Here is a 15,369-nt window from a genome sequence, read left to right as displayed (position 1 = left end):
CATGAAGGAAGCAAGTCATAAAGTTTAAGTTCATGATTAAAAAATGAGTAACTGCATTGTAATGTTTGCTTATAATTCTAGCCATAGTGTCTCAAGGAACAGCCCGAAAGGAAGAATATTCCGACTAATCGCCGCCTACTTCGCCTTCTCTCCAAACAAAATAAATTGTGTTTGTGCAGCATAAATTAGGCATTGTCTTATAGAGAAGAGCTTGTGAAGGTGCAAATTAAAGGTTTTTTTTTTCATATTAGAAACAGCGCCACTCTTGTTCAGAGGCTGTAATTGGTATTGCAGTTCAGCTCCAATTACAGCTACAGTTCCTCATTCACACAGACTGTAGATAAGCAGTTTGATGGGAATAGTAAATAAGACTCCATATTTCTATGAACTAGGTTTTATAGATTGGGGTCCTGGACGACAGGTAATATGGAGCCCCGATTTGCAATTTCTAGACATGGTTTATCCCAGGAGTTTAGCTCATATAACATATAGATCACCATATAGCACCAAGACGATATTGCCATATAAAGCCCCAATATTATCCAAATAATATCCACCATGCAATTAATACTACCTTAAAGAGATAAGTAATACTGACATATAGTTCCCCCATAAGGCTTGGTTCACACATCAGTATGCCATCCGTCTGGTTGAATTCAAATGGATGGATGGCATACTGATGTGTGAACCAAGCATAATACTGTCACATAGTTTTCTCATAATACTGCCATTTAGTTTTTCCATAATACTGCCACAAAGACTAACTTAATACTGGCATATAATTCTCCCCTACTACTGTCACATTGAGCTACAAAATACACTCGTATAGTTATCCCATAATATTGGCAAATAGATCTACGTAATATTGTCATATAGTTCTACCATAATACTGCCATATAGTTCTCCTATAATACTGCTATATAGACTGCACATAATTCTGCCATATGATTCTCCAATAATACTAACACATAGATCCCCCATTATACGGCCATATAATTCTCTCATAATACTGCTACATAGACCTCACATTATACTGCCATATAGTTCTTGCATAATACTGAAGCACAACCCCACACAAAATTACCATATACACTCACCGGCCACTTTATTAGGTACACCATGCTAGTAACGGGTTGGACCCCCTTTTGCCTTCAGAACTGCCTCAATTCTTCGTGGCATAGATACAACAAGGTGCTGGAAGCATTCCTCAGAGATTTTGGTCCATATTGACATGATGGCATCACACAGTTGCCGCAGATTTGTCGGCTGCACATCCATGATGCGAATCTCCCGTTCCACCACATCCCAAAGATGCTCCTCTATTGGATTGAGATCTGGTGACTGTGGAGGCCATTGGAGTACAGTGAACTCATTGTCATGTTCAAGAAACCAGTCTGAGATGATTCCAGCTGTAGCCCATCTGCCTCAAAGTTCGACGTACTGTGCGGCGTTCAGAGATGCTCTTCTGGCTACCTTGGTTGTAACGGGTGGCTATTTGAGTCACTGTTGCCTTTCTATCAGCTGGCCATTCTCCTCTGACCTCTGGCATCAACAATGCATTTCCACCCACAGAACTGCCGCTCACTGGATGTTTTGTCTTTTTCGGACCATTCTCTGTAAACCCTAGAGATGGTTGTGCGTGAAAATCCCAGTAGATCAGCAGTTTCTGAAATACTCAGACCAGCCCTTCTGGCACCAACAACCATGCCACGTTCAAAGGCACTCAAATCACCTTTCTTCCCCATACTGATGCTCGGTTTGAACTGCAGGAGATTGTCTTGACCATGTCTACATGCCTAAATGCACTGAGTTGCCGCCATGTGATTGGCTGATTAGAAATTAAGTGTTAACGAGCAGTTGGACAGGTGTACCTAATAAAGTGGCCGGTGAGTGTAGTTCTCCCATAATACTGCTACATAGACCCCACATTTTACTACCATATAGTTCTTCCATTATACTGTCACATAGACCCACGTAATAATACCATATAGTTCTCCAATAATACTGCTATATAGGCCACACAAAATTCTGTCATATGGTTCTCCAATAATACTAACACAGATCCCACATTATACTGCCATATAATTCTCCCATAATACTGCTACATAGACCCCACATTTTACAGCCATATAGCTCTTACATTATACTGTCACATAGACCCACGTAATACTCCAATAATACTACTACATAGACCTCACATTATACTGCCATATAGTTCTTGCATAATACTGCCACACAAACTAATACAAAACTACCAAATAGTTCTCCCGTAATACTGCTACATAGACCCCACATTTTACAGCCATATAGTTCTTACATTATACTGTCACATAGACCCACATATTAATACCATATAGTTCTCCCATAATACTGCTATATAGGCCACACATAATTCTGCCATATGATTCTCCAATAATACTAATACATAGATCCCACATAATACTGTCATATAGTTCTCCCATAATTCTGCTATATAGAACTCACATTATACTGCCATATAGTTCTTGTATAATACTGCCACACAAACCCACACAAAACTACCATATAGTTCTCCCGCAATACTGCTACATAGACCCCACATTATACTGCCACATAGTTCTTGTATTATACTGCCACATAGACCCACATAATACTATCATATAGTTCTCCCGTAATAATACCACATACACCGACTTAATACTGCCACATAGATGGTCATTGTCCCACTAGATGGGGGTCTCTAATAAAGCATCCATATCGCGTATCCGTAAGCCCCCTCGTTTTCATGTTGTGCAGTTTATACAGTGATTTTTTTTCTATATACGGTATATTTTTTGCCCGAGTCTCAGAAATCGTCTTTAATACAGATCAAAAATGAAGGAAGAAAGTGAAAAAGACTTGTAGAGAAGAAACGTGATAGGTCACCCGCGGGTGTCGACGCCGATGGTTCCTACCTCTGACCTTTCCATATCAGCCGATCAATGGGTTAGAAGTGGCCGCAATTTCGGTATGAAAACTCGTGTTTTGTCTTGTTTTGTCTGATTTAATAAAGATACCACTTCAATATTTTTAAATTACAATCTTCAGGTGTTTAGCGCAAAAAAAAACACCGGTGAGTTTTTCTTCCATCAGACACAATAATACCGTTCTATTTCTTCTTCTCCGTGAGATTATTGATTTGCCTTGGGGGGAAAATTGATACATTTTGTGTCCTGCGAAAAAATATGAGCTTTTTCACCATTTTCTGTGATTTTTTTTCCTACTCCTGCCGAGTGAAATATGAAATGGTCATTTGAGCAAGCTACGGTATACTAACAAGAAAGATATGGCGGGCGGAATATTATTTACAGCGGCGACGCGTTGTTATAGTCCACAAAATATTCGGGTTCAAGGGCATAAGTGGGAATGAAATGCCACGTTTGCTAAGTTTTGGGAAGGAACATCAGGACGTTCTATAAGTGTTCCATGACACATGTTTAGTTATCTCATGCCCCGCCTATTTATATAAAACACGCCCCCAACCGATGTTCTCTCTAAGCTACACGTCCTGGAAAAGAAACAGTTAAAAAACAACATACAAATAAGGAACAACTCTACTTATTGGTAGGAATGGGAATTTTTAATGATAAAATTTCCAGGGTGCACAATTTAGGGAGAACGGGGTCCCTAAGTAAAATTTCATAGTGCACCTGATTCCCTTCATCTCCCCCTAAAATTAATACCGACATCAGACCATGGTTCCTAAATATAGAGCCCAGACCCCTGAAATATTGACCCCATACCAGAACCCTAAAATATGGACCCCAGACCAGAATCTCAAAATGCAGATGCCCGATTATCAACCTGAAATACAAACCCCAGACCATAACCACTAAACACAGACCGCAGACCATAACCACTAAATACAGACCCCAGACCATAACCACTAAGTACAGACCCCAGACCATAACCACTAAATACAAACCCCAGACCATAACCACTAAATACAGACCCCAGACCATAACCACTAAATACAGACCCCAGACCATAACCACTAAATACAAACCCCAGACCATAACCACTAAGTACAAACCCTAGACCATAACCACTAAGTACAGACCCTAGACCATAATCACTAAATACAAACCCCAGACCATAACCATTAAATACAAACCCCAGACCATAACCACTAAATACAAACCCTAGACCATAACCACTAAATACAGACCCCAGACCATAACCACTAAATACAAACCCCAGACCATAACCATTAAATACAGACCCTAGACCATAACCACTAAATACAGACCCCAGACCATAACCACTAAATACAAACCCCAGACCATAACCACTAAGTACAAACCCTAGACCATAACCACTAAGTACAGACCCTACCCCATAATCACTAAGTACAAACCCCAGACCATAACCACTAAATACAAACCCCAGACCATAACCACTAAATACAGACCCCAGACCATAACCACTAAATACAAACCCCAGACCATAACCTCTAAATACAGACCCCAGACCATAACCACTAAATACAAACCCCAGACCATAACCACTAAATACAAACCCTAGACCATAACCACTAAATACAGACCCCAGACCATAACCACTAAATACAAACCCTAGACCATAACCACTAAGTACAGACCCTAGACCATAACCACTAAGTACAAACCCCAGACCATAACCACTAAATACAAACCCTAGACCATAACCACTAAATACAGACCCCAGACCATAACCACTAAATACAAACCCCAGACCATAACCTCTAAATACAGACCCCAGACCATAACCACTAAATACAAACCCTAGACCATAACCTCTAAATACAGACCCCAGACCATAACCACTAAATACAAACCCCAGACCATAACCACTAAATACAAACCCTCACCATTACCCCACAAAATAAAAACCTTATACCAGAACCTTTAAAGACCCCAGAGAAGAAACACCTAAATAACAGATCAGTATCCGAAAATACAGATACCTAATCAGATCCCCAATATACCAACCAAAGAATATAACCACTAAATACAGACCCCAGACCAAAACCCAAAATTACAGACCCCAGACCAGTACCCCCCAAAAACACACCTTAGACCAGAACTCCAAAATACAAATGCCAGTCCAGAACCCTGAAATATAACCTTTAGACCAGAACCCCTAATTTCAGATACAAGACCAGACCCCAGACCAGAATCTCTAAACACAGATGTCAGAACAGAACCCTGAAATAAAGACCACAGACCAGAACATCTAACTACAGACCCCAAACCAGACTCCTAAAATACAGACCCCAGACTAGAGCTCCTAAATACAAATGCCAGTCCTCTGAAATACTGACCCCCATACCAGAATAAATAAAGAATAAAGACCCCTGATCAGAATAATAAATATAGGACACAGACCAGAATCCCTAATTACAACCCGAAACCAGTAACCCCCCAAAATACAAACCCTAGACCAGACCTCTGAAGTACAGACCCTAGACAAGAACCCCTAACTAGAGACCTCAGACAAGGTCCCTAAAATACAGACCATAGACCAGAACCCTGAAACATTAACCCCCATACCAGAATCCTAATTACAGTCCCCAGACCAGATCACATAAATATAGACCCCAGACCAGAACCTCCAAATATAGACCCCAGACCAGTTCCTCTAAATACAGACACCAAACCTATGAAATATAGACCACAGACCAGTTCCCCTAGAGACAAGAGGCCCTAAATATAGAACCCAGATCAGAACCCCTAAACACAGACCCCAGACCAAAACCCTTGGCCAGAACCCCTAAACTAATACAGACCCCAGACCATAAATATGGACCAGTCCTCCTAGAGTAAAGCCAACTCCTAACCAGAGTGGCCATTTGAGGTTGTCATCCATGGACCACAAACTCTAGGCCTAAGCAACAACCATAACTTGGTTGGATTGCATATATTATACCACTACAACCCCTGGGCTTAGTCATGTTGTCGGTGTCAGTCATCACAGGTGTCGGAGATCCTACGGTGCCATCCTTAACGCAACATCTGGCCTAGAAAAAGTAGAAGAACTGCCAAAAAAATATAAGAGATGGAAATTACGCAGCTCTATATTCCACCATATGAGCAGGATCTTCACATGAAGACGTGGTTTTCAAGTACCGCAGGGACCGGATCCTAAGGAATATTCCGAGAGTGTGTATCTTCCCGCTCCTCTCAACAGCTCAAAGACGTATGGACTTCTGGTAGAAATGTGTTTTCCGTAGACTTTCTAAATGCTAATATGACGCGATCAATATCTGCAATGACCCCAAACCACCTAAACAGCATATATTCGATTTCCTCTGGGACCACTTCCCATGACCATATCAACACGCGTGTAACAGACATCCAGCCAGGGATTTCCCAGGACGAGTTGCACTCTCACAACCTCCATGACAATGATTCAAAGATTACAACATTAACTATCCCCTCGTGACCTATTATCTGCTGTTTCCATGTGTCTACACGGCAGTCCATTATTCTACACATCCATGAACTTATACCTCAGCGAGCAAGGCCCAGAAAATGCTTTGTATTGTCACATGGTTTCCAAGAAATTTCCAAGGCCGAATAAGGGCAAGAGAGATCACAGGTGATAGAAGACAATAAAATGATAGATAGATAGATAGATAGATAGATAGATAGATAGATAGAAGGATAGATGATAGATAGATAGATAGATAGATAGATAGATAGGAGATAGATAGATAGATAGATAGATAGATAGATAGATAGATAGAAAGAAGGATAGATGATAGATAGATAGATAGATAGATAGATAGATAGATAGATAGATAGATAGGAGATAGATAGATAGATAGATAGATAGATAGATAGATAGATAGATAGGAGATAGATAGATAGGAGATAGATAGATAGGAGATAGATAGATAGATAGATAGATAGATAGATAGATAGATAGACAGATATATAGGAGATAGATAGATAGATAAATGATAGATAGATAGATAGATAGATAGATAGATAGATAGATAGAAGATAGATAGATAGATAGATAGATAGATAGATAGATAGGAGATAGATAGATAGATAGATAGATAGATGATAGATAGATAGATAGATAGATAGATAGATGATAGATAGATAGATAGATAGATAGATAGATAGATAGATAGATAGATAGGAGATGATAGATAGATAGATAGATAGATAGATAGATAGATAGATAGATAGGAGATAGATAGATAGATAGATAGATAGGTAGATAGATAGGTAGATAGATAGGAGATAGATAGATAGATAGATAGATAGATAGATAGATAGATAGGAGATAGATAGATAGATAGATGATAGATAGATAGGAGATAGATAGATAGATAGATAGGAGATAGATAGATAGATGATAGATAGATAGATAGATAGATAGATAGATAGATAGATAGATAGATAGATAGGAGATAGATAGATAGATAGATAGATAGATAGATAGATAGATAGATAGGAGATAGATAGATAGATAGATAGATAGGAGATAGATAGATAGATAGATAGATAGAAGATAGATAGATAGATAGATAATAGATAGATAGATAGATAGAAGATAGATAGATAGATATGAGATAGATAGATAGATAGATAGATAGATGATAGATAGATAGATAGATAGATAGATAGATAGATAGATAGATAGATAGATATGAGATAGATAGATAGATAGATAGAGGGTAGGATATGTAGCTTAGCTAGGGAGACAAGGAGGGTGGTGTAACAGAGTGAGAGAGGAGGTGGGGAGTAGTGACAGAGAAGTAGTGAGGAAGGTACACAAGAAACTATATAGCAGGAAGCTAACACCAAGTAAACAAATGCAGAAGATACCAGGAGCTCTAACAGAAACCCAGAAATCACTCCAAACAATGATAAAAGTATAGGGGTGTACTTCCAACCCATTAATACCCTTTTTTAAAAAAAAAAAAAAATTGCCCAAATTCCCTTTAAGAACCTGAACTTTGCAGTTCCTTGTGTCAGGTCATTAACCATTAGCAGTCCATGGAGAAATCCGTCCGGAACAATCTCCTCTTCCCACCAAATCAGTCTCGGCTCGCTCTTTGTGACAACTCCCTCCATTTTGCGACAGTCTCTAATAATTCTAGCCGGATATTTCTACCTGCCGTTTTGATTATAAATATTTTGCGGATAATAACCACCCCCCTCGTCTAATCCTCCAGTTATGGCCGCACGCTTACATTTCAGTAAAATATAACTTTGAGTTACCTGCGGATAGCGAGAACCCGAGGAACACTTGCAATTACTGAAAAAGGTAAAATGACAAAATGACGGGCTGTAGGATTAGCTCTCCGGTGTGATGTGACTGACTTTCAGGTGTCCCGGCGTTAAGGTCGGCCCTGACGGTAACCTCGACGCGTCTGCTCGACTGTTCAGGAGCACCGAATTAATAGGTGTGAAATGTGTCATGGGGCAAGTTCAACAGAAAAGTACGGATATCTAAAGACACGACTCCTGCGCCTACTACGTCCTTCATCTTAGTTCTTCTCTGCCGAGATAGAAGCAAGAAAAGATTCTGTGCCAGTTGTGCATATTGTAATGTCAGCCAAGTCTGATCTTACCGATGGAGCGCTACGTATCTGATTCTCGGAAAGATGAGTGAGAACGGTTCTGATCCCGTAATACCCCATCTAGCATCTAGATACCCAACCAGTGGCATACCTATAGAGTGCGCAGGGTGGTAGTAGTAGAGTAGTGCCGTAGAGGTCCAAAGTACCACTAAAGATGGGAGAACCACTTCAGCACGAGCCGGGTACAACCCCAATACCTGATATTGTGATCAATTCAAAGCTGTATACGAGAGTTGTTGGTCCCCAACACCCAGGTTGTTAATCCTGAGATCCATGTGGGTAGTAACGTGCGACCATGGACTTGTTAGACACCGGGCTGCAGCCTTAAGAAGTCCCTTTAAGGGGGGGTATCCACTTTTTATCATTAGAACAGGTCATCAATATCAGAGTGGGGGTCTAAGCCTCAGCAGCCCCACAATCAGCTAATATCATGTACAGAGCTGGAAGCAGGCAGCTCCGTGCACTCTGTAATTTCCGTGTCAGGTTGTAACAGCTTGCCTTTCATTCATTCCAATGGTAGTTGAGCTGTGGTAACCTGATACAGTCAGTATACAATGTGTGGAGCCGGCTTCGTCCAGCTCTGTACACCGTGTACTGATTTCTGCTGATCAGTGGTGATGCTCAGTCTCTGATCTGATATGATATTGATGACCTATCTAAGTATAGGTCATCCTTATGTAAAACCTGGACGACCCTTTAAGGATAGGTTGTCAATATGGGATCGGTCGGGGTCTGACACTGTAGTGCTCGGGTGGAGTACTGTGAATGCCGGATGTATCGGAAAACAGGTCGAATGGCTATAATGACATACTAAGAAATGAACGAGGCTGTAGGATGAAAAAATTCAAAAGTTTAATAATAGCAATAGTAAATAATGAAATAATATCTACAAAAAATATATTAAAAAAAAATATAATAATAATAATAAAAAAATAAAATAACAATAAATAATAATAATAATAATAATATAAAAATAAAATAATAATAATAATATAAAAATAAAAATAAAATAAATAATACTATGGCATGTTATATAATAATAGATAATAAAATATAATAAAAATGAATTCAATACAAAAAAAAATATAATAACTCTAGCAGCGGAGTGTTTTTGATGCGGTGCCCCATCCTCTGGGGTCCATCACGCCCCTGTTCCGAGGTGTCAGCGCTGGCAGCTTTATGGCGGTTGCATTTCCACATCTTGGACATCTCTCACGCGGCGGCTCCTTTAATTATTACAGGATTTATGAATTGTTGCTGCTATTGATTCTCTCAGCACATATAAATCCCGCTGCTTTATAAAGGAGTGACCTTCTGCAGTGCAGATTCCGCAGAGTCAATTAATGGAAGCCCTCGGGATAAATATCTCGCTATCTGGGTTTTTTTTTTTTTTTCCCCCTGCGTTGTTGTTGCCGGAGCAGACGCGGTGTCTGGGGCTGTCGCTTTTCTCTTCTGGTTTACCACATGGAATAATCTTGTAATGGGGACATAATTCACCATTCAATACTGTACATTGTGTTGCCGCTTGAGATGTTTATGAAGGATATTATTGAGCCGATAGCCCCACTCTAACCTTCCAGGGACTATCTGTCTGGATATCTATTGCTCGCTTTATCAGGACACTGTATAATAGCCCATGAAAGTGCCAGCCACATAGACACCGGGTAATTGGCTGGAAACCGGCAAAGGATGTAATTGTGCAAAACTGGATAATGTGCAACACTCCGCCGGACTATAATACTACCAATGCTTCAGCTCCCTTTACTTTAATGGCATGGATTATGCAGATGTAGCAGAGTTAAGTTTGTTATTTGGTTCTGGAGATGCCCTGGGATGACCTAAAAGGGGTTGATCCGAGTCCCAGGAAAATTGGATACAGATGACCTAGCCGCCTGATAGGTCGTCAGTATCAGATCTGTCCACCTGATCAGCTGGAAGCCATATACAAGGGATATAGTCTGCTCCTATAGAAGTGAATGGGAGCTGCAGTTCCTGGCACCACCACTAGAGTCTAGAGACTGGAAACTGTATACAGTGTCCACTCGAATAGATGCAGACATGCTTCAGGTTGTATATCTTGTGTATGGCTTACGGCTTCGTCTTGGGTAAGCTAAAACTGCCGCTGCATTATACTCCTCTGCAGCGCCGCACCTCCCATGAGGCGACCTGAAGCAACCACTTCAGGCAGCGCTATGCCAGGGCCCCGGGGAGGGCGGCATTTTTGCTTACCTAAGCCAGTCCAAGACAAGCTGTCCTGGACTGGCTTAGCATCACCGAGCGGTGGATTGGGGAGGCTGCTGGAGCAACGCTGCTCCAGCGGCCTCCCCTTACGCTCAGGCAGAGAGCAGGTCCTCTCCGTGCCTGCTCTCTGCCTGCTAACGCCACTCCGCCACGCCCCTTTGCTCTGCCCCGTCCCCCTCAGCTCCACCCCCTGCTCACGGGGTGGGGGGGCCTTCTGTCGCCTCGGGCGGCGAAACAGGCAGGTTCACCCCTGCTCCTCAGAACCCAGACCTCCATAGGTGGAGACCCAAAGGTTTATACTCATCTTCTGTTACCCCCTTTGGCCCTGCTCATGGCGCCCAACGTTCTCCAGTGACATCATGCACCTGGGAACCTGTGATTGGGCCACTAGTGGTCACATGGGCACACTGACCATCATGATGTCACAGGAGTTGGGATATACAGTATGGCCTCACCCTGTAAAGCAAAGATTGAAAGCAGTGGGAGACCTACACCAATTTTGGGTGGTTTTTGTCACACCGAGAATTCAGCCATGTGATCGATGTGTGACCCCACCCAAAAAGTGAAAAACGCCTTGTGTTTTCTGGCACGTTTTTTACACGTGTAAAAAATGTCATTGAAGTCAATGGGAGTCTTAGGGCCCATTCCCACGAATTAACGTAAACACATGTCAGAGTGAGCGCGTCAAAACAGAATCCCATTGACTTCAACGAGTGCCGTCTTAGGCGCGCTACAGATTGAAATCAATGGGAGGCTTACATGATGTAATTAGGAAGACAGTGCCTCAGTCATGCAGCCCAACAGAGGGCGCTCCCTTCGATAGACATCCCATGACAGAGTATCACAAATTGTGCTATTTTTTAGAGTTTATCATACGACTCCCGCTTAGGTCAAGATTAGAGATGAGCGAACACTAAAATGTTCGAGGTTCGAAATTCGATTCGAACAGCCGCTCACTGTTCGAGTGTTCGAATGGGTTTCGAACCCCATTATAGTCTATGGGGAACATAAACTCGTTAAGGGGGAAACCCAAATTCTACCCGATGAAGTAGAGCTGAATGTGTGTGCTAAGCACACACATTCAGCACTGCTTCATCACGCCAATACAATGCATTAGCCAGTGCTGATTGGCCAGAGTACGGAATTCGGCCAATCAGCGCTGGCTCTGCTGGAGGAGGCGGAGTCTAAGATCGCTCCACACCAGTCTCCATTCAGGTCCGACTTTAGACTCCGCCTCCTCCGGCAGAGCCAGCGCTGATTGGCCGAAGGCTGGCCAATGCATTCCTATGCGAATGCAGAGACTTAGTAGTGCTGAGTCAGTTTTGCTCAACTACACATCTGATGCACACTCGGCACTGCTACATCAGATGTAGCAATCTGATGTAGCAGAGCCGAGGGTGCACTAGAACCCCTGTGCAAACTCAGTTCACGCTAATAGAATGCATTGGCCAGCGCTGATTGGCCAATGCATTCTATTAGCCCGATGAAGTAGAGCTGAATGTGTGTGCTAAGCACACTCATTCAGCACTGCTTCATCACGCCAATACAATGCATTAGCCAGTGCTGATTGGCCAGAGTACGGAATTCGGCCAATCAGCGCTGGCTCTGCTGGAGGAGGCGGAGTCTAAGATCGCTCCACACCAATCTCCATTCAGGTCCGACCTTAGACTCCGCCTCCTCCAGCCGAGCCAGCGCTGATTGGCCGAATTCCGTACTCTGGCCAATCAGCACTGGCTAATGCATTGTATTGGCGTGATGAAGCAGTGCTGAATGAGTGTGCTTAGCACACACATTCAGCTCTACTTCATCAGGCTAATAGAATACATTGGCCAATCAGCGCTGGCCAATGCATTCTATTAGCTTGATGAAGCAGAGTGTGCACAAGGGTTCAAGCGCACCCTCGGCTCTGATGTAGCAGAGCTGAGGGTGCACAAGGGTTCAAGTGCACCCTCGGCTCTCCTACATCAGAGCCGAGGGTGCGCTTGAACCCTTGTGCAGACCTCGGCTCTGCTACATCAGAGCCGAGGGTGCGCTTGAACCCTTGTGCACACTCTGCTTCATCAAGCTAATAGAATGCATTGGCCAGCGCTGATTGGCCAGAGTACGGAATTCGGCCAATCAGCGCTGGCCAATGCATCCCTATGGGAAAAAGTTTATCTCACAAAAATCACAATTACACACCCGTTAGAGCCCCAAAAAGTTATTTTTAATAACATTCCCCCCTTAAATAAAGGTTATCCCTAGCTATCCCTGCCTGTACAGCTATCCCTGTCTCATAGTCACAAAGTTCACATTCTCATATGACCCGGATTTGAAATCCACTATTCGTCTAAAATGGAGGTCACTTGATTTCGGCAGCCAATGACTTTTTCCAATTTTTTTTCAATGCCCCCGGTGTCGTAGTTCCTGTCCCACCTCCCCTGCGCTGTTATTGGTGCAAAAAAGGCGCCAGGGAAGGTGGGAGGGGAATCGAATTTTGGCGCACTTTACCACGCGGTGTTCGATTCGATTCGAACATGGCGAACACCCTGATATCCGATCGAACATGTGTTCGATAGAACACTGTTCGCTCATCTCTAGTCAAGATATGTTGATCCAGGACGAACACATCAGGAGAATGCAGGACACAAGTCATTTGTCCGATATATATTTCTGCCATAGTTTTCACTATTATTTTTCCACCTTATTCTTGTATTTGCAAGAAACCCAGAAGTCATTTACAATATTATGTTCTGCGAAAAAGTGAAATCCCAATGGCTGGTTATGAACTGCCGGACTGTTTATTTAATCTTTGCCTTTAACAGGCAGAATTCCCAGTAGGCAGCTATAAAATGAGAAGCCGCAGACGCGTCAGTGTATTGACATGTTTAGAATAACCTGACATTGAGTGTCAGCGCGGCGGGAGGAGGGAGGGGGCGAGAGGGAGAGGGACAATGAGGGATGGAGAGGGAAAAAAGTGACAGTAACTGAATGAGCGAGGCAGAGGGAAAGACTGGGAGAGAGGGAAAATACAGGCAGATTAAGATGTCAGAGGTGGGAAAATGTAAAAAATGGGAGAAATCGAGAAGATGTGAATAATAAATAACTGCAACAATTGCCATAGAGATACACTAGATAATAATAATAATAATAATAATAATAATAATAATAGTAAAATAATAATAATCTATAGAGGTGTTATCTTCTATTGTAATCCTGTCTGATATAATTGATGATAATAATAATAATAATAATAATAATAATAATAATAATAATAATAATAATAATAATAAATAATAGTAAATAATCATCATCATCATCTATAGAGGTGTTATCTTCTATTGTAATCCTGTCTGATATAAATGATAATAATAATAATAATAATAATAATAATAATAATAATAATAATAAGAAGAAGAAGAAGAAGAAGAAGAAGAAGAAGAAGAATAGTAGTAAAATTATAATAATAATAAAAAAATAATAATAATGTATAGAGGTGTTATCTTCTATTGTAAGCCTGTCTGTGAAATAAATGATAATAATAGTATCATAATAATAATGTATAGAGGTGTTATCTTCTATTGTAATCCTGTCTGTGATATAAATGAGGTAACTGCTGCAAAGAAAACCCCATACCCCTATTGGTCCACCTATACATCTTTCCAATTTCCCACAATAAAAATTCAATACATCATCTTTACTTGATAACAGGCTGCAATTCATATCCTAAGCACCAGGTGGCCACATACAGTCCTATGAAAAAGTTTGGGCACCCCTATTAATCTTAATAATTTTTAGTTCTAAATATGTTGGTGTTTGCAACAGCCATTTCAGTTTGATATATCTAATAACTGATGGACACAGTAATATTTCAGGATTGAAATGAGGTTTATTGTACTAACAGAAAATGTGCAATATGCATTAAACCAAAATTTGCCCAGTGCAAAAGTATGGGCACCTCAGCAGAAAAGTGACATTAATATTTAGTAGATCCTCCTTTTGCAAAGATAACAGCCTCTAGTCGCTTCCTGTAGCTTTTAATCAGTTCCTGGATCCTGGATGAAGGTATTTTGGACCATTCCTCTTTACAAAACAATTCAAGTTCAGTTAAGTTTGATGGTCGCCGAACATGGACAGCCCGCTCTCAAATGATCTGAAAACAAAGATTGTTCAACATAGTTGTTCAGGGGAAGGATACAAAAAGTTGTCTCAGAGATTTAACCTGTCAGTTTCCACTGTGAGGAACATAGTAAGGAAATGGAAGACCACAGGGACAGTTCTTGTTAAGGCCAAGAAAAATATCAGAAAGGCAAAGAAGAAGAATGGTGAGAACAGTCAAGAACAATCCACAGACACCTCCAAAGAGCTGCAGCATCATCTTGCTGCAGATGGTGTCACTGTGCATCGGTCAACAATACAGCGCACTTTGCATAAGGAAAAGCTGTATGGGAGAGTGATGAGAAAGAAGCCGTTTCTGCAAGCACGCCACAAACAGAGTCGCCTGAGGTATGCAAAAGCACATTTGGACAAGGCAGCTTCATTTTGGAAGA

Source organism: Leptodactylus fuscus, chromosome 7, assembly GCF_031893055.1.
Source record: "Leptodactylus fuscus isolate aLepFus1 chromosome 7, aLepFus1.hap2, whole genome shotgun sequence".
In the NCBI taxonomy this organism is placed as follows: Eukaryota; Metazoa; Chordata; class Amphibia; order Anura; family Leptodactylidae; genus Leptodactylus; species Leptodactylus fuscus.
This window is presented reverse-complemented; position numbering follows the sequence as displayed.